This window comes from Narcine bancroftii, chromosome 7 (assembly GCF_036971445.1).
Source record: "Narcine bancroftii isolate sNarBan1 chromosome 7, sNarBan1.hap1, whole genome shotgun sequence".
Lineage (NCBI taxonomy): Eukaryota > Metazoa > Chordata > Chondrichthyes > Torpediniformes > Narcinidae > Narcine > Narcine bancroftii.
In genome coordinates this window covers 60,969,891-60,996,127 of record NC_091475.1, presented here as the reverse complement: position 1 = coordinate 60,996,127, position 26,237 = coordinate 60,969,891, and the positions used below count along the sequence as shown (strand labels likewise).

At 42.3% G+C, this 26,237-nt stretch overlaps 1 protein-coding gene across 11 annotated transcripts in view; it reads right to left on the bottom strand.

The window, feature by feature from the left end:
- Nucleotides 1–26,237, bottom strand: part of LOC138738963 (limbic system-associated membrane protein-like) — a 1,544,776-nt gene that overhangs the window by 268,082 nt on the left and 1,250,457 nt on the right. The gene's annotated exons all lie outside the window — the stretch shown is intronic.

Sequence of the window (26,237 nt, the reverse complement as noted above, 5' to 3'; positions counted from 1 at the left end):
TGTTGATAAACACAATGCAGTTTATATGGTCTCCTAACCGTCTAATAGTAATTAACTAATATTAGTTTATTAAGGCCTCGGAGAAGTTCCCATAGCATTCAAGGAATGTCGATATACTAAATCCAAACTTTGCAGATGATTGATTATGAATGGCTGCTTTTGAGATTGGAAGCCTGTATTTGTGGGGCACTGCAGGGATCAAGGCTTGGTCCTTGCAAATTATTATGTACTTCAAACGATTTGAATGAGAAGAGAACAGGTCTGATTGACGACATTTGCAAATGATAGAAAGTGAGTGTTGCTGAGGAAGTTGGAGGTTACAGGATCATTTTCATCAGAACAATGGCACCTGAATCACCAACACTTACAGGATCATATGGCACCTGAATCACCAACACACCAACACTTACAGGATCATATTGATCAGTTGATATATGGGCACTTGAATCACAAACACTTTGAGAGAATGTGGACAAAGTGCTGATAAATAGGATTTGTATAAACACCATATGATGTATAAACATCATACTTTGATGAAGTGCTCAAGTCTAAAACATTGGTTATGTATCTTTATCGTTGCTATATAAAGTATGCTCTTTGACCTGCTGAGTTTTTCAGGCATTGTGTTTTTATATGCATTTTTTTCAATAGGAGAGGCTGTCAAGGAACAAGAAGAAAATGGCAACAGCAATATGTATAGGGCCTCACATGGTGCCTGTAGACTTTCATGTTTTACTTTTGTATATACAGGCAATCAGTACTTGGCATGGAAGGACTGTACAACTCCAAGGGCACTGTCATGGACCACAGTCCATGGATGTTAAGTATCCAGATGAGATATTTTACATATGCTTTCTGATTGGGTTCAGTTTGAGGAGGGCAAGGAGGTTCTTTGTAACATTTTATAGGAGCACAGTCGAAATTGCCCTGTCTGGCTGCATCATTGTGTGGTCTGGTAGCTGCAATGGAGATGATCGTCAAAAGAGCCAAGAAGATCACTGGGGTCTCCCTACCCTCTGTTGATGACATTTACCAGAAGGGTTGGTTAAATAGGGCTGAAAGAATTATAAAAGACCCTTTGCCCCCATCACCCAGTGTCCTTGACCCACTGCCGGTTAGGAGGTGGAGCAGCACGAAAATCAGGGCCGCCCGGCTGGGAAATAGCCTCTTCTCACAGGCTGTGAGATTGATGAGCAGTGTCCTGTAACCAAGTAAATCATGTCAAAATATTTGTATCTATCTATTTTAAATGTTATCTTTATGTGATTATGTGAGCCCTGTGATCTATAGAGACACTGTTTGGTCTGGTTGTATAAGTACAGTCAGACAAAAATAAACTTTAAAACTTTAACCAGAACTTGATATGGAAAACAAGTTTGTGTAAAATTTGCATTGGCTATGGTCAGGTTGCCTTTTAATTTTATGCTAGATCAGATATCAATTTCTAAATTGTGGATTTTAGCATGAAAGAACCTCATGGCATTAATTAATTGTCGATCACTAGTGATCCCAAGTTTCTTTATTACAATTTTTAAAAAAACAGCACAATCTTCAGATTAGGAACTGATATGTCTATGTGGAGTCTATGAAGATTTGTTTAATCAGAGAGCCCTCCTGACCATTACGCTATGTTGAGAATGTTGCACTAAATTGAATATTTGTTTTTGCTTTCCAAGGTTTTCTTTACCCTGTACATTCCAATCTCACTGAGAAATGAAAAATAAATCTACCTGTGAGTCCAATCCTGTCAGTGTTGCCTTCTGAAGGAGTGAGGACTACATGCATCCTCCATGTCAAATGGGGTGTGTGATAGATTATGTTGTGCTTGTTTTTTTATATAGATAAGTTTTCAGGAGATAAATTGGGGCAGTTTTTTTTAGTGTAGGTCACATACAAACACTTTAAAACAGATTTTATTTGAAATACTAGAGCTCAGCTCATGCTAGACATGTCAGATCCAGAGCCTTTGCAAAAGTTTTGGAGAGTACTCAAGATAACTCACTAATGGACTAATGGATTGCTGTTTACAAAAAGGCAACAGATGAAAGGAACTTGCTGATCGAGGAGAGTTATGTGGTTTTTCAAGCAGAGAAAGAAAAGCAGGTTTTCTCTGAGAGAGAGAGAGAGAGAGAGAGAGAGAGAGAGAGAGAGAGAGAGAGAGAGAGAGAGAGATCAGTTCAACAGTTTTACAGTCAGCAGCAGCAACTGGGACTGGAACAGGACAAGCTGGCAAGCTTGTGGAAATACCCCATTTGGAAACAGGTTGTGAGTTTTTAGTTCAGCCTGGTCAAAGTCCTTGTGGTTCATGCAAGAGGAGAGGACTGGCTGTCCAATGTTTCACTTGAAATAAGAGAATCAAAAAGGAACTCTGTGGTGACCTGAAAGAAAGAGGTTATTATCTGGAGAACCCTGAGGGGGCAGATTTCTTTGGCAAGACACTGATTAAAAGCGGCTGATTAAAAAGAAATCAGTTGTGGGTGTCCAACGAACAACAAATCTCTTTCTGAAAAACAACAAGAACCATTTACTTTTCAAACACCAAAGCTGGGTGAAATTTATGAATGTTAAATTCAGTGCACAGTATAAGAATTGCCTGCAACTAATGAACTTGGAGGAATGAGAATTGAGATTGGTCTGTGAATCAGAGAACTTTTCTGAACTTACATACACGTGCACTTAGAATTAGAAGGGGATTAAGTTAGGTTAGTTAAGTCAATAGTGATAAGTTAAAATGTGATTCTGTTTTCATGTTTAAAGATAATTAAAAGCAACTTTTGTTTTAAGTAACCCTTTGTCATGGTGAATATCTATTGCTGCTGGCTCATAAAAGGGGTGCCAGCTGGCAATCTGCTCTCAATGCTTTACTTTCAGCTCATTTTCACACTCATGTTAAATTCTGTATCCCAGCAAGCAATTACTCTTCCCAAAAGACACGACTGCAAAAATAGGTCTATGGTAATTATTGAATAACTTGGATACCAGCCTAGAAAGAAAAGACCTCAAATCTTTTTGGACGGCAAAGTTATTCGATGAAGGGAACTTCGCTGAGAAGGGATTAAATTGTGGCTCTTTAAAATCAGTTAGAAACCAACCATCAATTATTCTGTGATTTTTATACGCAACAAGTTTCTAATCTTGGATAACTTGAGTTTCCCGTTTAAACTCTGAGGCCAGTTTTGAGATCTGAGATTTATACCCTGCAAATGTCAAATTCTGAAATTAAAGGTATTTTTGATTTCAATTAAATCCAGTTATGACTAAGAAGGTGCATCTGCCTGCTACAAATGCTCATCAGAAAGACCTTCAAAATCTGACACTGGTTGTAAAAGGTTAATGGCCTGTGAATTAGAAGAAAAAAGTACTTGAGGGGAATGTCACTCACAAATTAGTGTTAAACCACACAATTCATGTTATTGTTTCAAAACATTATCTGCAGAATACAAGCAAGTTGCCCTGATATTGTGTGGTGGTATACCACCACTGCAGGGGACAACCTCTGTACCTGCAGGAGTGTAAGGGGACAGGACAACACCTGGCCGGCTGTCAATCAGTCAGCCTGAATGGATCAAGCCCCACCTGGTCGGGTGTCAATCACCCTCTGGGATATAAGCCTGTGCCTGCCTCCCGAGGCCTCACTCAGAGTTGCTGCATCCACAGTCAGCCTGGCTCTGTGGAAGTCTTTGTGGATTAAAGCCTGTTGTACAGTTTTTATCTTTGTGTGTGTCTGATTCTGGCTCACAGTGCACCACACAATGAATGGTTGCATTTATAAGAATCTTAGTGTTCAAAATATGACAAAGGTTTCTGGCTGCATTTGTGAAGCTTACTTACAATTCACGATCAAAAACATGCTTGAAATTTGCTTGTCAATTCTCAATAAGGTCCTAATTTACAACTGAGGCCCAACTAATGTTGCTGATTGGGATGTGTGTTCTATTTCATAATCCATCCATTATCTCTGTTCTTCATTGTTAATCAATCTCAAATAATGGTGCCATTTTTTTCAATAGGAGAGGCTGTCAAGGAACAAGAAGAAAATGGCAACAGCAATATGTATAGGGCCTCATGGAAGAAGGACACAATCACCACCGAGGAAGGGTTTTAATCCCCATAGGCACTTTCAGGTAGACCAAACAATCGTTTGTAAAGTCGGAGGTACTTCACACTTACGGCTAAAGACGTACCCTCCTGAATGCGCTGTGGCCAGCTCTAGGTGCCAATTCTGACCCTTCTCGGGGAAGGATAATCGGTGGAGCGCAGTGCTCTGCCGTTTGACCTGAATGTACAGCCATTACAAGCAGCTGGTTGGGTCAGCGGGAACTCTCGGGGCAGCGGGAACAATCAGAGCTGGCGGGGCCACTCTCTGTGGCTCAAAACATGACAGAGGAATGGCCATCTTCCCTACCCATAATCGCCCACACAGCTGGAACTGTTCTGGGAACCACAGAGTGGTTCCAGCTGCCTGGGGCATTATGGGTAGGGTAGACGGCCATTGCTCTGTTACATATTTTTGACAGATGACACTACGGCACCAGTCGCCCCACCTCCATTGCCTCCGGAGGGCGCTACGACGTGCCTCTTAATTTGAATGGGATGCTGGGGCAGCCTTTTAGGGCTGCTGCCTGAAAGGCAAATTCTTTGTTTTCCATCCACTCTTGTAGCTGGTATAGATCCACCAATTCTGAAACATTGAATTGAAATATGAAATAAAATTGATTATCAGATAGGTGGGAAGGGAAAGATTTAAAAAAAAATGCCTTTATATCAGAATAAGCCTTTCCCCTTTAATGTTAATAATCAGTTTTTGAAAATATTGAATCAAATGGGGATTTAAAAATTTAAGGTTGTTTTGAGGCAGGGAGGTTTTTATCTTAGAATTGAATGAAGAAGTTTCAAGTTCCTGATAATACTTTTATTTTGTTATTATCAGGTTAAAACTTTTTTTGTGGGAGAAATTAGGCCATAATTTAAAATTACCTAGGCAATCTGTGTTAGAATTATTGCTCACTTAAGAAGAATCAATGAAATTTATCTCCGAGATGTAGAAGTTATTACAAAATAAAATGCCTAAATTGAATGTTCATAAATCAAGAATGAAATGGGAACTTGATTTAAATTGAACGATAGATGAAAATGCTTGGAGAAATTTGTGTAAAAATAATATGACTAAGGTTATAAATTGAGACAATATAATTTTTTGCATCAAATGTATTTAACTCCTCAAAAATTAAAGAAATTCAAATTAAATTCTTCAGATTTATGTTTTAGATGTGTTCAAGAAATAGGTACTTTTTTCATTGGACTTGGATGTTCTTTGGTTAAGAACTTTTGGTCACAAGTTCAATTGTTTTTGGAGCGAGTATTGAAAGTAAGTTTACTGTTTGATCCAATGTTATTTTTATCAAGGCGGAGGCTTGAAATGAAATGGCCTCATGACAGCTTTCCTACCTGCTGAGCCCAATCGAAACTAGAAAGGGTGTCAAATCTCATCCTCTCTTGTGAAATCATTAGTGATTTTTAGACAGCAATGTCAGAAAAATCTGTGAAAAATTTAACATAAATTAACATAATTGCACACCTTGTGGTCATTTAATCTGCATGCCTTAAGATCCTGTGCGCATCAGTCCCGGTGCTTTTACATGGAGCAATGTGGTCTGAATCATCAGCTGGATGTCATATTCATGGGGTGAGTTTTGCGGTGCGATTTAAACTGCAGGCTTCCCCGAAAAATAGTCTGGGTCCTGCAGGATAAATCGCGGGGCAGGAATTGACTAAAAATTCCTGTACTTTCCTTTTTAGACTGCCTGTGTAATGGCAAAGTTCGTTGATTGTGCCTGCAGTCTAAAAACCATAATTCAGAAAAAAACTTTGTATCTTTTGACCCTTTCATGGCCAGGCCTCCGCCTTGAGGCCGGCTACAAGCGTGGAGGGAAAACATAAACTTACCTTTCATGGAACTGCCCCTGCTTTGCATTCATTCTGAGTGACACCTTGTAGTGCCCTCCGGAGCCGATGGAGGTGGGGAAACTGGTTCTGTAGCACCACCCATTATAAATACATGGCAAAGCACTGGCCATCTACCCTACCCATAATCTCCCTGCAGCTGGAATTGCTTGTGTTTCTCAGAACAGTTCCAGATGCCTGGGAGATTATGGGTAGGGAAGATGGCCACTGCTCTGCCATGTTTTGAGCCACTGACGAGCGACCCAGTGAGGTGCCATCACGGCCAGCAGGGCTGTCACAGCCCACAATGGCTCCCCCCCTGATGGTCCCTGCTGGCCACCACAGCCCTAATGGTCCCCGCCAGCCGCCCCTGGTCTGACAGTCCCCAACGGCTGCCCCTGCCCTGATGGCCTCCTGATGGCACCCACTGGCCCACCAGCTCCCTCTAACTTGACGGTCTCTGCCCTGATGGTTCCCCCCCTCCCCCCCAAACCTGATGGTTCCCGCCAGCCACCCCTGCACTGAGGGAATTGGGAGAGAGAGGGGAGATGGGTCACGGTGGCTGTACCTTCAAGCCAGGCGGCAGAGATGATCCTTCCCCGAGAGGCATCACAGTCGATGCATTTATGGAGTTAAGTCTCCACCTTTACACTCAGGCTTTTACACTGCATGAAAGGGCCTAATGACATTGAGGAGATCCTTCAAATCATGTGGGTTTTCCTCAATCATTCTGGTCTCCTCACACTTTCCAAAGACATGCAGACATGCATTGGTCTCATGGGAGTATTTGGGCAGCATGGGCTCATGGGTCAGAAAGGCCTGTTGTCTGCAAATTAAAATTAATTTAAAAATGTATATTTAAAATATAAATTAATTCTCTGAATTGCTAACAGAAAAGTTGAAATTAGTTATTAAATCAAAGATGCCTGCTCATAATTTGTCAAAAAAAGCAGACATTAGAGGGGACTGTGCTTTCAGAGATAGAATTAAATAGAATTTTTTAAATAATTTTTTTCCCAACTTAAATTGAAATTTTTCAGAATCAATCTTAAGTCTTCCAGTGTTTTGTTCCTCCTTTGCTTGTACTAATTTAATCAGAGTATCTCCCTCACCTGGCATCTGTGTTGCTCGCTGCATTAAATTACTAAATGGTAACCTGGGGATGAAGAAAATCCTCCCATTAAAGACATGGAATCTGGTACAATTATCAAAGTCTTGTCACGGGGGTATGGCCAACTCTGCTGGAAGGCAGGTTTTTAGTTCAATTACTTTCACAAGTGGGGGAAAATCTCTTGGAAACTTTGTCAGTTCTTACAACTGGCATTCACAACCTTTTCAAAATGTTAAAAATTGTTTATTTTTAAAATTTAGACATACAGCATGGTAACAGGCCCTTACAGCCCACGAGCCCGTGCCACACAAGTATCCCAATGAATCTATGACCCCTGTACATTTTTAAGAGTGGGAGGAAACCAGAGTACCGGGGTGGGGTTGGGGGGTGGGTGGGGGAGAATGGACAAACTCTTTACAGACAGTGCAGGATTCGAACCAGGATCGCTGGCACTGTTTTGGCATTGCACTAACCTTTATGCCACTTCGGTGGAGAAAGCCTGCTTACATTTACATCATCCTGCCCTCTTTCAGTCCACTTCCTCTTCGACATTTCTCTTCCCTTTGAGTGACCGTGCCTCATATCCTTCCCGCCAACTCTTCACCTCCTGGTATCTTCTAACTTTCCATTCCTCCAGCACTCTCCACCTCTCCTCTCCAGCCCATTTTGCCACTCATTCTTTCCATGAATGTTCCCCGTGCTGATCGCTCTCCCCCTCAGTCCCCGCACCTTCACACCTCCAAGCAGCCACATCTTTCATGGCTGAGGCCGTACTTCCAAAACTCGCTTTGAAGCTATGCCAGCGACCCACCCAGCTCTGCTTGATGGTGACAGATGACGATGGTCTGTGGACGAGTTGAAGAATCCAAGCGTGTGCATGACCGTAGGTTCTGTGGGGGTAGCATCATCTCATTACAAACACATCTATGCGTTGCCTCTTGTCAGTTCCTGACAACATCCAATTCTATCTCACCACCTTCTGTTGCGACTCCTTCCCTGTCAGGCTAAATACCTGATTCCAGCATTGGACAAGCAGAAATATCCTCAAGCCAACTACAGGGAACAAAGAGACTGATGTCCATCTCAATGATCACTTCACGAAGCGCCCAGACCTGAAACTTTACTTATTGTGGATGTTGTGTGACCCACTGAATTTCTCCAGCATGTTTAGTGTAGTGGTCGGGCAACACTGTTACAGCACCAGCGAATGGGAGCAGGATTAAAATCCCATCCTGCCTGCATAGGTTTTCCCTGGGAGCTCCGGTTTCCTCCCAGTGTTTGAAATGTACCGGGGATTGAAGATTGTAATAAAATTTTAAAAACCCACAAAATGCTGGAGAAACTCAGCAGGTCAAACAGTGCCCTTTACGCAAAGGTCAAGATACAGAACCGACGATCATGCTGGCAGGTGTCTGAACAAAAGATGTGGGGGATTGTTAAAGTCAGGATGATAGGTGAAGAAGAGAGGGAGGGGACAGCAGTGATCGGTGGAGGTGGGATGGATAGATGGGTGGGGAAGGGGGAAAGGAAGGGAGAACTGGAAAGACAGGAAAGGCGGAGGGGAAAGGTAGTGAGCAAAGTTAGCAGAGAGCAGAGAAATCAATGTTAATACCATCTCATTTGAGGGTGCCCTGACAGGAAATAAGGAGTTGTTCCTCCATTCTGCGAGTGGTCAGGGTGGGAGAGCACAGAAGGCCATAGACAGATACATGAGTCTGGGAGTGCGACTCAGAATTGAAATGGTTGGCTACTGGGAGACCACTTTTGTTGTGGATGGAGAGGAGATGCTGAGCAAAGCGATCTCCCAGTCTCCATTCGGTCTCTTCGATGGAGAGGCCACAAAGAGAGCATCGGATGCGGTAAATAAGTCCTATGGATATGCAAGGGAAGTATTGTTTCATCTGGTGGTGGGATTCTGGATTGTGCCAGAAAATCCGAAGGATAACGTGTTGGATGCGGAGGCTGGTGGGGTGGTAGGTTGAGGATGAGGGGTTTTTTTGTGTCTGGAGGCAGAGGGGGCCAGGGCAGATGATGAGCGAGAAATGGAGGAGATGCGGTTGAGGGCTGAGTTGATGGTGGTGGAGGGGAAGCCACGTTTGTTGAAGAAGGCATACATTTCAGAGGCTCTGTATTGGAAGACCTCATCTTGGGAACAGATGTGGCGGAGATGGAGAAATTAAGAGAAGGCGTTAGAATCCTTACAGGGGATTGGGTGTGTAGAAAAGGTAGTTGTGGGAGTGGGAGGACTTATAGTATATATCATTGGAAAGCTTGCCTCCTGAGATGGAGACAGGGAGATCCAGGTCGGGAGAGTGTTGCCGGAGATGGACCAGGTGAGTTTGAGATTAGGGTGGAGGTTGGCTGTGAAGTGGATGAAGTTGACAAGCTCATTGTGGATGCATGAGGTAGCCCTGATGTAGTCATCAATATACCAGGGGAAGAGTTGAGGAGTCTTGCCCGTGTAGGCTTGCAGCATGGATTGTTCCACAAACAGGCAGGCATAGCTGAGACCCATGCAGGTACCTATGGCTACTCCTTTAATTTGGAGGAAGTGAGACAAGTGGAAAGAGAATTGTTTTGAGTGAGGACAAGTTCTGCCAGATGGAGGAAGGTGGTGGTAGAGGGTGACTATTCAGGTCTTTGGTCCAGGAAGAACCAAAGTGCTCTCAGGCCTGTTTAGGGGATGGAGGTATAAAGGAATTGAACACTCATCGTGAAGATGAGGCATAGGATAATTGGGTGTAATTGTGCGGCATGGGCTCATGGGCCAAAATGGCCTGTTATTATGCCAGTCTATAAAAAAAGCTCACCCTCAATTATCGAAGAAAATACACCCACCTTCAAGTGTGGTAATACTCACTCACTAGTCCACATCAGCGGTGCTGAGGTGGAGATAATGTGCAGCTTAGGGTTCCAAGAAATGAACATTTCCAGTGACTGGTCCTGGTTCATCCACATCGAGGAAGGTGCTGAGAATGTGCACCAGCGATTTTACAACCTGCTATCTCCCTTCTTGTCCAGCTTAGATCTTTTATGTTTCAATGAGATCACCTCTTTTTTTGAGGACTAGAAGTACACCACAGATGAATGGATCATGAAGCATGGAAAAAGGCCATTTGGGCCATCACCTCTATGCCAACCCGTAAAGATGAGCCACATTACAGAGAGGAAATTGGGCAGCTCATCAAATGACACAACAAAACAACCTGAATCTGCACGTGGACAAGACAAAGAGAATGATTGTGGACTTCAGAAGGATGAAGTCAACCAGTCTCCGTGACACATCTCCATTGTGGAGAGAGTGAACAGCATAAAGTTCCTTGGTATGCGTACAATGGACAACCTATCCTGGACCCACAACATCTCATTAGTCAGGGAGATCTTAGTCCAAAAGATGTTGAGGAGGGCAAAGCTACCAGCTCCCATCTTGACAACATTTTACAGAAGCACCATGTGGTATAGGAACTGCAAAGCATCAGTCCGGAAGTCAATGCAGAGGATCATCAAAATGGCCAAGAAGATCACTGGGGTCTCCCTTTCATCTATTGACCACATTTACCAGGAGTGTGATTTAAATAGGGCTCAAAGAATTATTGAGGACCTTTTCTATCCATTGCAGTATCTTTGACCGACTACCATCTAGAAGGAGGAACAGGAGCATCAAAATCAGGCAGGGAAATAAACTTCTTCCTGTAGGCAGTCTGAGTGACTTTGCAACCAAGTAAATCATTCCAAAATATATATATTTATTTCACATTATATCTTTATATATATACATGATCATTACGTACTATGTATGTGCATTGTGCTGTGGTCTGGACAAATGCTGTTTCATCTAATTGCATACATACAGTCAGATGATAATAAACTTAAACTTGAAGCATCCATTGATGTCGATCCTGCATTCCTTTCATTTTGTTTCTCCCATATTTCCATCCATTCTCCACTTCATATTCACACTGAGCTCAATCTGCAGAACCAGTCAACTGGCCAGATGCACAGGGAGGAAGCCAGGTAGTCACAAGGAGAGCATGAAAACCCCCGACAGCACCCAGTGTCAGGACTGAACTTTAGTTGCTGGTGTGAGAAGCAGCAGATCCAGAAGTTCGGCCACCAGGCCAAGCTTCAGTCATGACTTTAGTTGTGAATTTAGCTCTGCCTTGGTGTGGTGAGGCAGTTTTAAAATAAAATCACAAAGTGCTCTGTTGCAGTAAAGGATCCATGGCTCTTTTCAATGCAGAAAGAACCAGAGGTGACACAATACAAACAATATACGATGGTTTGTGATTGTCTGAATTTTTCATAAGCAAGGACAAGCACTTGAAATGAAAATGATGCACAGTGTGGAATTAAATAGCTTTTGAAAGAGACTGTGACAAATTGTTTCTGTCTGCATAGTACCATTTCAAAATCTGTGAATAACTGATTCTGCAGATTACCATACTTCTTGTGGACAGACTGTTATTTAGGTGGATAATGCGATTATTCAAATTGTTGAGCTGAAACTTGAGCTAATTTTGTGCTTAGATGACCAAAACCATCCAATGTGGAAATTCAACCGAAAGAGTTCAAAACCAAGCTTCACAGGATAACTGTGAATGAATGGTCCACTCAATCACATGGCTCTAGAACAGTGGCTCTCAACCTTTTTCTTTCCACTCACTTAGTAAGGGTGGAAGGAAAAAGTTTGAAAACCACTCTTTTAATCGTACCTAATTGACTCGTTATGTGCATAACTCTAATGGAAATCGGCCAAAGACAATTTTTCTCAAAGCAAAATATTTCAGTTGCAATTGGGTCTAGAGCAGTGGTTCTCAACCTTCCCTTCCCACCCACATCCCACCTTAAGCAATCCCTTACCAATCACAGAGCACCAATGGCAGAGGGATTACTTAAAGTGGGATGTGAGTGGAAAGAAAAACGTTGAGAACCATTGCTCTAGAAGAATGCATGCGAGAATGTTTGTTTGTGTCCTTCAAAAAGGAAATGTTATCCCCCTTCTTAAAATTCAAATTTAGGTTTCTTACTGTAAATATACAGCCACGCAAAACACTGTTTCTCCAGACCACAGTGTACACACTGTGGTCTGAAGAAATACATGCAATGCACAACACGTAATCATTAAATATAATGGTATATATAAATATATATTTAAAAAAAATATATATACACACACACACACACACACACACACACACACACACACACACACACACACACACACACACACACACACACACACACACACACACACACACACACACACACACACACACACATATATATATACCTTTGGCTTGGCTTCGTGGACGAAGATTTATGGAGGGGGTAAAATGTCCACATCAGCTGCAGGCTCGTTGGTGGCTGACAAGTCCGATGCGGGACAGGCAGACACGGTTGCAGTGGTTGCAGGGGAAAATTGGTTGGTTGGGGTTGGGTGTTGGGTTTTTCCTCCTTTGCCTTTTGTCAGTGAGGTGGGCTCTGCGGTCTTCTTCAAAGGAGGTTGCTGTCCGCCAAACTGTGAGGTGCCAAGATGCACGGTTTGAGGCGATATCAGTCCACTGGCGTTGTCAATGTGGCAGGCACCAAGAGATTTCTTTAGGCAGTCCTTGTACCTTTTCTTTGGTGCACCTCTGTCACGGTGGCCAGTGGAGAGCTCGCCATATAACACGATCTTGGGAAGGCGATGGTCCTCCATTCTGGAGACGTGACCCACCCAGCGCAGCTGGATCTTCAGCAGCATGGACTCGATGCTGTCGACCTCTGCCATCTCGAGTACTTCGACGTTAGGGATGAAAGCGCTCCAATGGATGTTGAGGATGGAGCGGAGACAACGCTGGTGGAAGGGTTCTAGGAGCCGTAGGTGATGCCGGTAGAGGACCCATGATTCGGAGCCGAACAGGAGTGTGGGTATGACAACGGCTCTGTATTCACTTATCTTTGTGAGGTTTTTCAGTTGGTTGTTTTTCCAGACTCTTTTGTGTAGTCTTCCAAAGGTGCTATTTGCCTTGGCGAGTCTGTTGTCTATCTTGTTGTCGATCCTTGCATCTGATGAAATGGTGCAGCCGAGATAGGTAAACTGGTTGACCGTTTTGAGTTTTGTGTGCCCAATGGAGATGTGGGGGGGCTGGTAGTCATGGTGGGGAGATGGCTGATGGAGGACCTCAGTTTTCTTCAGGCTGACTTCCAGGCCAAACATTTTGGCAGTTTCCGCAAAACAGGACGTCAAGCGCTGAAGAGCTGGCTCTGAATGGGCAACTAAAGCGGCATCGTCTGCAAAGAGTAGTTCACGGACAAGTTTCTCTTGTGTCTTGGTGTGAGCTTGCAGGCGCCTCAGATTGAAGAGACTGCCATCCGTGTGGTACTGGATGTAAACAGCGTCTTTATTGTTGAGGTCTTTCATGGCTTGGTTCAGCATCATGCTGAAGAAGATTGAAAAGAGGGTTGGTGCGAGAACACAGCTTTGCTTCACGCCATTGTTAATGGAGAAGGGTTCAGAGAGCTCATTGCTGTATCTGACCCAACCTTGTTGGTTTATATGATATAAACCAGACAAAACAGTGTTTTTCAGACCATTTATTTAAAATAAATATATGTGAACATTTTGGAATTATTTACTTGGTTAAAGGATACTGTTTATCAATCTCACAGCCTGCGGGAAGAAGCTATTCCCCAGCCTGGCAGTCCTGATTTTAATGCTCCTGTATCTCCTTCCTAATGGTAGTAGGTCAAAGATACTGTGTGCTGGATGGAAAGGGTCCTTAATAATTCTTTGAGCCCTATTTAAGGAATACTCCTGGTGTAGGTCATTAACAGAGGAAAGGGATCCCCCAGTTATCTTCTCGGCCATTTTGATGATCCTCTGTATTGATTTGGTCCAATGCTTTGCAGGCATCGTCCCACAATGCTTTGCAGGCTCCTGTAAAATGTTGTGAAGATGGGGGCAAGTAACTTTGCCCTTCTCACTTGAGCAGTGCCTTCCTGACTTAAGATGAAGTGCTGTTGATCTGAATAGGTTATTTGTTATATGCTCACCAAGGAACTTTGTGCTCCCTGTTCTCTCCTCAACCAAACCATTGATGTATAGTGAAGAGTGGTCGACCTCCTTACATAATAAACTGACCAACCTTATTGTTATAAGTGAGGACACAGGTTTGATGGGGCTCAAAGGCAAGGAATCTGGACACACAGTTTTGGTAGCTAAATATTTTATTTTCTGAAGGAAAAATGAGGGAGAATGGTAACAATTGCAACTCACACACAAACAAACATTACAGCAGCTACGAGAAAAAGCTAGCGGCAGTGAAACAATGCGTACAGTTTATTTGCGATCATGGGAAAAAGTTAGTAAGCGATTAAACACATGCAGGCAACTAATAACAAATGTGGGGACAAACTGCCGATACACAAACAACCAAGGGAAAAGTCAATATGATGTCTACCTCCCTGTGACTCTGTGTAGGCACGGCTCCATGCTATTTAGGGAGAATAATCAATGCTCTCAACCTTATTTATTGCACAGCTCACCAACAGTTTCTCCAGTGCTGTTCCATGTTCTTCAGCCTGGAATGAAGCAGGGTGATCCCTCGAAGATAGCAAAAGAGGGAGATCAAAGAACACATTTATAGTGCTGGAGGGTCCAGTCTTGGTTGTTAGCAAGATAAATGGCTTGGTGAGAGGAGGGTTAATCCAATTACAATAGCCAATGGCCCAAGGCCAAGTATAGGCAGGCTGGAGAGTCCAGTCCAGGTAATTTCCAATGCCAAGATGCGCACTAATGGGTGGAGTGGGACCAAAACTTGATTGGCAGCTGGTGTGTCCTCTGACTAGGTATGGGCAGTGCTGTCATGTGACAGCCACGACCCTTCCCAATATACCTCTCTCCACAGCAGCCCTTGTCTGTCACCCCATCCCATACATAGTGAAGAGCAGCAGAAACTACTGACCCACTATTGGCTGTTCCTGTGTACACAGTGATAGTTAACATCACTGCAAAGTGCCAATCAAACAAGATCTATCCGATCCATCACTTCTTGTTCATAATAATGGGTCTCACACCAAACTCAAACTAACATCATTCACTGCTGACATTTCCAATTCCCATATAGGCTGCCCTTTATTGGCTTTGAAATGTAATTGCAAACTTAATTTCAATCAATTCCAATTCAAGAACACTTTGTTCTTCTGGTTAACAGATAGCTTTCAAGCATGAATCAGGGAATTATTATTCTACGGCTTATGAGAACTGAAATATCATTGAACCTTAAAAGTATTTATCCATTATGGAAACAGTTCATCCTAATACAATCCCTGTACCTTGTGGATTTATGCAAAATTAACAGTTCGAACAGATAGACAACAGGAACAGTGACAGATTTCTGCAAAATGAACAGAAGGTAATTCAGAAGGAGCTGCAGCACGTGATACTTCATCAATCTCCCCGAACTTGACCTCAATACCTGCACCCATATTTTTTTCTGACTGTCGGCATTTTCCCGCAGATCAAAAATTTTCCAAAACTTTCATCCATCTTTAATAAACAAATTATTATTTTATGAACATGTTCTCCCATATTCCCTCAATGACACAACCTTTATTTTTTAGGTATTTTGGATGTTTGTCACTTTCTGAAATCTCATCCTTATGAATCTTGCAAATATTCTTAAAGCTCAACTATTTCCCTTTGCAGCGATAATTGGCTGTGCTACAAACATAATCAACATGGAATTCTTCAAAGTCTGTCAAGTTCTGATATAATCACGAATGATATAGTAGTTTCCAGAAAAGTGAGGTTGTTGACTGACGCAACTTGTGCAGGTAAATTCATTTTGTAAACTTTGCTTCAGAAGTGAAATAATTTACAATTCATCTGGAGTTAATAAACAAATTTTGCAGGTTAGTTGCACACAATAGGTCCTTTCAAGCAAGGAAAATGCACGACTTACCTCTCTGAATGTGCCAGAGCTGGCTCTGAGGTGTCGAATGCAACGCTTCTCGGGGAAGGATAATCTGCGGAGCGCTGCGCTCTGCCGCCCCACATGAATGTACAGCTGCTGCAAGTGGATGGTTAAGGGCGGGCTGATGACACCGTCAGCCCGTGACCCATCACCGCACTCACTGTTCTCCCTCCAATGACCCCCTCAAGGTGGCAGGCAGGAGCCATCAGGCAGTGGGGGCCAGTGGGAGCCATCATGGCAGCAGGGGCTGGTGGGACCCATTAGGCTGCAAGGGCCAGCGGGAGCCATCAGGGTAGCAGGAGCTGGCAGGAGCCATCAGGGGGTGACATGTGTGCTGCAACAGCCTCACCAGGCCACTTCGGCCTTCGGGGCCACTCTCTGCAGCTCATAACACAGCAGAGCAATGGCTGTATTCCCTACCCATAAATCCCACACAACTGAAATTGTTCTGGGAAACACAGAGTGGTTCCAGCTGCATGGGGGATTATGGGTAGGGTAGATGGGCATTGCTCTGTTTCGTATTTATGACAGGTGGTGCTACGGCACCAGTCACCCCGCCTCCATTGGCTCTGGGGTGTGCTACAAGGTGCCGCTCAACATGAATGTTAAAGACATCTGAATGAATTAGAATATTATTAGGGTATGGAATGGAAATAAAGAACAAAAATGTAATGTTATTTAACCCTTTCCTATTGTTAGTTTCAGAGTAAGAATATTGTCAGGGAATTAAAATAAACATATTCCGTTCAGGCATTTGTCTAAAAGTCTCATGATCGTGAGTGATCCAGTTAGCTAAGCAAAACTGTTCACCTTGTGTTACACGACGATGGCCATTGATGGGGATTAATTGTGCTGTCAGTAATCTGCAATGAACGAGCCTTATGTTCACTGATTGTTTTGTAAATCCCACACATGGGATTTAAATGTTCAAACAAATTAATTAGGAGAAGCTTTTAAATGAAATAAGAAGCTAATAGTTCCAGGAGGTTTTTCTTTTACAGAAAAAGGGCATTGTGTTTTATTGTATGAACTCAGTGATCTTGAGAAGGCACTTTGGAAGAAAATCGATGGATTCTGGGGTCCAGTTCAGTATACTTCAGACATAGTGTAGTAAAACCTGCAGATGCTGGGGTTTAATGCATTGGGGTGGCAGTTAGAATAGCAGATAACACAATGCTGTGACATGGGTTCACATCTGCTGCTGTCCGCCAGTATGTTCACTTCATGGCCACGTGGGTTTCATCTGGTTGCTCCAGTTTCGTCCCATGTTCCAAAGACAAATGGGGTTAGTTGGGTGTATATTTGGGGGGGTGTGGGCCTATGGGCCAGATGGACCTGTAATAGTGCTGTAACACAAAATTAAATTAAATTAATATTGTGTAGTAAAACCTGCATGGGTCCAGTGCAGTACACCAAATGACGAAGGCCCCAGTCCGAAACGTTGACTGTCTGCTTGCTTCCTATGGAGTTGTTCAGCACTTTTATGCACTGCAGAAGTGGGGGTGGGGAGAGTGTTTTAAGATATTTGCTAATATCGACAAAATACAAAATCAGGAGGGTGCCCGAATATGGAAGTCATGTTCCCGCAAAATTGATCCTTTTCTCCTTGATTCTAAGGATTTCAGTGAATGAAATACTCACCACCCCAAGACACCATGGCTGGTCACCAAAGAATGGAATCAAGCAAATGGTGCCGAACATGGTACGAGGGATATTGAGAATTCCACCCAGTCAAATGGAGAGAGTTATGAAGTACAATCAGGAGCTGAGCTTCCAGATGTGATTAATTGTGTGGGGATCAGGGCAAAGGAAGAGATTAAAATCATTGTCTTGCCATACAGCCATAGTGCTGATATTCTCTGTCCATCCCAGCTGCAAGTAAATATTATACCTCGCGCGCCCTCCCCCCCCACCTCTTCCTCATTAATGGGTGTTCAGCAAGGGTGACACCTTTTAAGTCAATAACTAATAAGTTGGTCCAAATTCAGCCCTAGTAACACTGGGAATGAATGGGTATCTATGCATGTGTATATTAAACAATGCCATCTCAATGCAGGATGATACCCAGTTTAGACTGTGAGTTGTTTCATTGTCAAATTAGATTGCAAATTGGTGCCATTTAGGTAGTCGCATAGAGTTATTGGGGTAGCAGAGGGGGGAATTAGAGTATTCAACAAAAGGCAAAAGATGATAGTGTGCTAGTTAATTTCAAAGCAATTCTGAGTCACGTATATGATGTCTAGTCATATCACTGAATTCTGAACCAAGTTGATGGCATCACTGAGACAATATCCATGTACAATATTTAAAAATAATTTTGAATAGTATCAATAATCTACTACTGAATAGATTAAAATATTTTATGCACATTGCACAGAATGGCTTGTCATTTTTAGATCAAGTGAATAGATTAAAGCTTTTTTTTTAAATTAAGGTGTCTATCCTTGTCAAAGTTACAGTGCGCTGTCTCACAGAACAAGAGGATCAACTTTCTGTCTGCTCAGCAAAAGCTGCCACAGGTAACAAGGCTGACCTCAAAGAGGATTCTTCATCCAGAGTGACCACGTCGGTGTTAAAGGTTGGTTTTGGGCTTTGTTCCCACATCAATAAGCGCCATCACAAGGAGAAGATTCACACTGGTGACAATTCACAACCTCGTGCTCACTGGTCAGCTGCTCTCTGACTTTTTTAAAAAAATGATACAGAACTGCAGAAGGCCCATAAAAACCCATGCTGCCCAATTATACCCAATTAACCTCCCAACCCCACATGTTTCTGGTGGGTGGGACGAAACCCATCCAGGTCACACTGAGAACACACAAACCCCTTACAGAGAGTGCTGGATTAGAACGCAGGTTGCTGGCACTGTGATAATGTTGTGCTCACCATGCTACCCCATCGACACAGGCGCACATCAAGGATGCTGCTCTAATCTCTCTCCAGCCACAAATATAGTGGCTAGGCACAATTCAGAACAAATTCATAGCGAAGACCACTTGCATTTTAAACTGTTTATTAAGGAACACAAAAGGACTCATAACATTCATGGTAAGATACTAATGTGGTAACTATAGACGACAGTGTTCGATCTCAATTTCAAGACATTTCATCTTCACAGAAACGAAAGGAACGATATTCCGAATTACCATCTTATTTCCAATAAATCAAACTTCATATGTGCAGCTGTAAGTAGCTTCAATTCATTGATAAAACATTTTACATAACTTTGCTTTGAGATTTTCATATAAGTCACAAAACAAACTGTATAATAATGATATTCAACTTTAAAGAGATATAAAAGAAATAAAATAAGATGAATTAAGATGATTAAGATGAATTCAAAGTATCTCGAGAGCTAACATCTCTGTCATGATTCTTCGAAGAATGAAAGCAGGCTCCCCATACACCCAGATATTACATTGTATGACATCATAGTAACTATGGTAACACTGCAAACAACAATCTTTCTTAAAGGGATAGCCATAAAATCAACTTCACATCAAAAACACAAGGTTTTAACCTTCACCGTAATGTCTGCGAAGTTTGGGAACGATTGTGGTAATGAGCACCAGAAAATATCAGAGGCCTTTTCACCCTCCTTGTCTCTATCCCACCGCACCAGTCCAAGCAGGCTAGTGGCTCTCAAACCCCACAAAACCACCAAACAAGAGCAATCCATCCAACTGAATAGCCTGTGGTACCAGAAGAAACAGAACGTGTGCAAACTGCGAACCCGGGGACGCCACTGAATCCCGCAGTCAAACCAATGACAGCAAACAACACACCTTTGGCTCCTACAACCAGGTTGAGGATCAGCATCTTCCCATGGGCAGTGAGAATGACGCATGACCAAAGGAATTGCTCACACTAACCACCCGAGACTCTCATTTGAACAAAGGAAAATGTATTTATTTATTTCCATAGATAGAATATTTGACCTGTAGATGTATTACTTTTTTGAATGTGTGTTATATCTGGCTGTGTGTCTGTATGTTTTGCACTGAGGACCAGAGAACACTGTTTTGTTAGGTTGTACTTATACAATCAGATGACAATAAACTTGACTACTGGATGGAGAGAGATCAACTCGTTGAGTGATGTCACAACCTCGCATTGAATGTTAGCAAAACTAAGGAATTGATTGTGAACTTCAGAAAGGGGAAGCCTGGAGAACACAAACCAGACCTCATCAAGGGGTCAGCAGTGGAAAGGACTTCAAATTCCTGGGTGTCAGCATCTCTGAAGATCTATCCTGGAGCCATGATGTTGATACCATCATGAAGAAGGCTTGCCAGCAGCTACTTTTGTTTGGAGTTTGAGGAGATTTGTTAAGTCACCAAAGACTTTTTGCAAAAGGTGTACGATGGAGAGCATTCAGACTGGTTGTGTCATTGTCTGGAATGGAGGTCATAATGCACAGGACAGGAAATGCTACAAAAGTTTATAAAGTTAACGTGCACCATCATGGGCATTAATCTTCACTCCATAAAGGACATTTTTAAAGAGATCATGTCTCAAAAAAGCAGCCTCTATCACCACGCAGCCCATGCCCTCTTCTCACTGCTACCATTGGGAAGAAGGTCCAGAAGCCAGAAGATGAACACCCAATGTTACAAAAACAGCTTGTTCCCCTCTGCCATCAGATTTCTGAATGGACAATGAGCCTACAGACACCACCTCACCTTTCCTGGCACTAATTATTCATTTTTAAATATTGTATTTATGCAACCATAATTTATTGCGATTTTGCCACCGAACAACAAATGTCATGACACATGTTCATGGCAATAAACCTGATTTTCATCCAACCCCATTTGCTGGTATCTCAAGGTGTGGGAGATCTGTGCAGTCCTTCATTCAAGACTAAATTCTTTGACAATATTTTCTTTTTAAATCCACAGATGCTGAAAATCAGAAATAAAACTGAAAATGTTGTCAATACTCAGCATTGGGGAAGAATTTAAAGTTTCTGATCAAAGAATTTTTAAAAAATTTATGCATACAGCATGGTAACAGCCCTTTTCGGCCCACGAGTCCATGCCCAATTTACACCCAATTAACCCCATTAAATTGGAGCCCACCCCCAGGGAAAAACCACACAGACTCGGGGAGAATGTACAAACTTCTTACAGACAGCGCGGGATTTGAATCCTGGTCTGGTCTCGATTGCTGGCACTGTAAATGCCTTGCGCTAACCCTTATGTCCATTCGAAAAATCTGAAGACAGGACTAAGAACAGAAATGTCAATTCTACTTCACTTTCCACATATGGATATTAGCTTGCTGAGTATTTCCAGCACTTAATTTTGTATTTATTGATACCCCTATCCAGAATTAATCCTTAGAATCTCAAGTGCTATTCCTTTGTGGAATGCATTTCAGATTTCCACCAATCTTTCTGTCAATTTCAGATGAGATCTGACGAAGACTTTGTACACCAGAAGAATTACTTGTTCACATTTGTATTCCAATGCCCTTGAGATAAAGTCCGGCTTTCTATTAGCCTTTTTGATTACTTTGTGTACCCAGATGCCAGGCATTGTTCAGGTGTGAGCCCAAACACTGTAGGCAGGTTATTCAATCATGGGAAACATTATAGTTGCAATCAATCACGCCCTCGCTGAATTATCCTCCAAGCTTATTTCTCATCACAAGTGTGTGCATTATAATCAAGAGGTTCAATCAGACCCTTTTATTCTCTTCTCCCTTTCTAATGTAAGGGCATTGAGGGCAATTTAATGATCTTACTCCTGTTTCGATTGATATCTATCGAACTTGCCACAGGACCGGAATCAAAGAAATACCCATTCTGAAGAAAAAGTGGTTCCAATACTTTTATCTGATGCACATTACAATCCACAATGAGTTTCTATTTACATATTTAATCTTCCTGCAACTGCAGTGGGTGTAAGACCTGTCCTGAAGATAACCCACTCTCCTCCACATAGGGCCATAAACAAGCCTTGAAGGTAGGATGTACCCCATTCCAACCTTGTCAATTTTTCAATCGGTGCTCTCAATATAGTCTCCTCTACCGGAGTGAGAACAAAACAATCCGGGCAACCATTTTGACAGGAACCTAACATGTGTCCATTTTAGTCCACGAACTGTTTTATTTCTCTCACCATTCCCATACAGAGGTGTCTGTCCTCGGCCTCATCTAATGTAATGGTGAAGCCAAGCTTAAATTTGAAGAGCAGGTGCCTGGGCAGGTGAAAATCCCAAGACGCAAACATTGAATTTTCCAATTTCAGATCAATCCCCCCTTCTTCTGGTTTCACTCCATCATCTGTCCCTCACCTGCTTGTCCAAGTCATCTCCTCCCAACCTCTGCCGCCAGTTTTCTCTTGCCTCTCTCCAGCCCTTGCCCACCTCTTTTTTTGTTTGCTCTATACCCCCCTCCCACTTTAATCTCAATAAAAGGACAAAGCCAAAATGCTGACTGATCACTTAAACAAAGACAGACATATAAACAGCACAGTAACAGGCACTTTCGGGCCACGAGTCCGTGCGGCCCAATTGACCTGGTTCTCTTTGAAGGGTGGGAGGAAATTGGAGCACCCGGTGGATATCCACGCAGTCAAGGGGGAGAAAGTACAAACTCTTTACAGTGTGGGATTTGAACCGTGGTCCTGGTAGCTGGTGTTTTAACAGTGTTGTGCCAATCCCTGTGCAACCCTTTTCTCTCCATGGATATTGCCTGATCTCCTGCTTTTCTTTGTTTACTCGAGATTTAAGCACCTGCTGTTCTTGTATCACTTCAACATAGTTCTTGGACCCCCGAGGCAGATTCCAAGATTGCAGTGCACAAGGACAAATAAACAAGTGTGTACTTCAGAAAACAGAACTGAAGATGGCCATTGAGTACGTTACCTAAACACACACTTCAAATACCTAATTGATTCCTACATTTGCTTAAGATTAATCTTAATATATTTTTAGAATTCACTTGAAGAGAAATTACTTAGATCAATTAATAGATGAAATGAAGATCGATGAAACACTTGATTTGGAAATGGGTTGAGCAAAATCATTAATCTGTACAATTTAGATGATAAAACACTAACAATTCACTGATAATAATGACCATATAAAATATATAATATTTAGAAGTGGTTCTCAACCTTTTTCTTTCTACTCACATCCCACTTTAAGTATTCCCTATGCCATCGGGGCTCTGTGATTAGTAAGGGATTCCTTAAGATGGTGAGTGGAAAGAAAAAAGTTTGAAAAACCACTGTTTTAATCATACCTCATTGACTCATTATGTGCACGGTTTCATAACTCCAAAGGAAATGGGTCAATGACCATTTTTCTCAAGCAAAATATTTCAGTTGCAATTGGGTCTAGAGCAGTGGTTCTCAACCTTCCCTCCCCACCCACATCCCACCTTAAGCAATCCCTTACCAATCACAGAGCACCAATGGCACAGGGATTACTTAAAGTGGGATGTGAGTGGAAAGAAAAAAGTTGAGAACCACTGATTTCGACACTTTCATATAATTTCATTCAACATTCGACATCAGATAGAATTCATTCACACTTGCTATTAACTACTCTTTCTTGTGTTATATAGCAATACAATGAAGACTCACATTAAATATGTCAATTTTACCATAGCCACAGCTGAGCTGAGGGTAACCCTGTCCAAGGTGAACCCACACAAGGCAGTGGGACCAGACAACATACCTGGTTGGGTACTGATGGACTACACAAACCAACTGACAGAGCTCCTTACAGACATCGTCAACATTTCACTGACCAGTCCATCATCCCCATGGGTTTTAAGACAATCATTATCGTCACGGTGTCAAAGAGGGTGAGAGTCAATGACGGGCAATGATCTCCACCATTGTGAAGTGCTTCAAGTGTCTGGTGATGGAAGGCATCAAAGCATGCCTCCCAAATTCACTGAATCCATTTCAGTTTGCCTACAGACAGAACCATTCCACTGATAATGCCATAGCCACTCCGTTCTGATCCCCCTGGAGAATGATGCCTGAAACACTAGGTTGCTGTTCATTGACAACTTGGCATTTAATGCGATCATTCCCCAGAGGCTGGTGGAGAAGCTGCTCCCGCTAGGACCCAACACCCCTCTCTGCAACTGGATTCTGGACTTTCTAACGGAAAGACGACAGTCTGTCTGGGTCGGCAGCAGAACGTCGAGCATTGTCATGCTGAGCCCTGGCACAACTCAGGGCCTTCATGCTCAGCCCACTCCTCTGCTCATGCTTCTGACCCACAAAGGCATTGCCAGATCCAGCTCGGACAGAGTCATGAAATTTGCCGATGATATGACTGTAGTTGGCCTCAGCAGCAGTAACGATGAGTTGCATTGCATTGTGGAGGTGTAAAATCAAATGAAATTGTGTGAGAATAACCAAAGTCTCAACATGGACAAGACAAAGGAGATGATTGTGGACTTCAGGAGGACCAAGGTTGACCATCCTCCATTACACACTACTAGCTTTGTAGTGCAGAGCACCAAGATACTCACCCACTTGACAAGTAATTTATCCTGGACACACTGGTCACTGGTCAGGTCGGCCCATTCTGGAGAAGAATGAGGCAAGCAAGGCTGTTGGCCACCATTTTGCAACTTGCTACAGGAGCTCTATCGTGTGTGTCCTGGCTGACTGCATCACAATGTCATAACGGTTGCTGCTGAGCATCGATCAATGGTCAATCCAAGAGCAGCAGAAAGGCTCACTTACATCTCCATCCCCCACCACTGATGTGATCTACCAGGATCGTTATTTGAAGAAGGCAAACAAAATTGTCGAGGACCTCCATCGCCTCACACAGAGCTCGGCTGTCAGGAAAGAATATCAGAGCCAGGGCTACCAGACTGAGAAACAGCTTCTACCCATGTGCAGTGGGACTGCTGAATGACTGATGAACTGTTCATACAAAACATCCGAGAAACTACAATTCATTTACTTTTCTATAAGTATGCACATTATACATATATTATATATATAGGTATCATTTGTCTCTGTGTGTGTTATGTCTGGTTGTGTATCTGCATGTTTTTGTACTGAGGACTGAACAATGCTGTTTCATTGTGTTGTACTTGTAAAATCAGATGATAATAATCTTGAACTTGAAAATATTTTTATCTCCTTCAATGAATTATAGAAGAAATAAATGTGATACCTCTGGACTATTTTGACCAGTATCTTGCAGCTAATCTGACAGAGCAGATTAAATGTCCATCTAGGGTCTGGCCAATTTTTATCCCAGTGAAAGAAATGGTCTGAAAACTAGTCAGGTTCCACAATGGGTAAACTATCCACTGCCAACTGTTGTTGTTTAATGGTCAACAGTAACTGAGCAAACACATTGATTTGTAATGAAAGAGTAAACTTGATTTTAAATGGGATGATCAAAATTGGTTCTTTAGATCAGAATTAAGTAAACTTTTTTTTCTCCTTTAGTACTAAACTCTCATTTAGCTTTATCTCAAACCAATGTGTTTCACATCGCCCCCTTCAGGGAAGAAAGATGAAGCATAAATCAGACCTTGAGAAAGCAGGGGCTTAAAAGCCATATCTTCAATACAAAACATTAAGGAAAATACATTTAACTCAACCTGATAGATCCACATGCAACGATGGACCCCATGACTTCAATGATCCACAGACGGACCCCTCCAAAAATTGGCAAATTGAAATTCAAAGAGATATCCTTGCATGGAATTCGATCCTTTGGTCTGTCTTAGTTATGTAGAACTTTTATCAACAGATGTAGTATTAAACTCCAACTGAGTATGGAACTTCAAGATCATGAATATCCATTAAACCAGGGTTTGTTAAGTGTCCATGAAAATACTAATTATTAATTTCAAATGCAGTAATTTCACATTCATTTGTAAAATGCTGGCCCTGCTTACTTCTTAACTTCCTTTTATTGAGTCATGAATGGAGCGGACTGATGGAGAATTGATTTGCTTCCTGACCATAGCTTTTAGCTGGTGGCTGCTGAAGAGATGCTAAATAAAAAGTGTTTTGTCTGCTTCATGCAATTATTTATCTACAGGCATAATTAGCTCATTAAAATTCAAATAGGCTATGTTCAGGACCTGCTTATTATTTATTATAAGAATGAATGCATTCTAAAAAGTGCTCAGTTCTCAAAGGATTAAGATTTTCAGACTAACTGATAAAAGTGCAATAAACCACCATTATTTTTTAATATCTGGCAGAAAACAAATGCTCATCTTG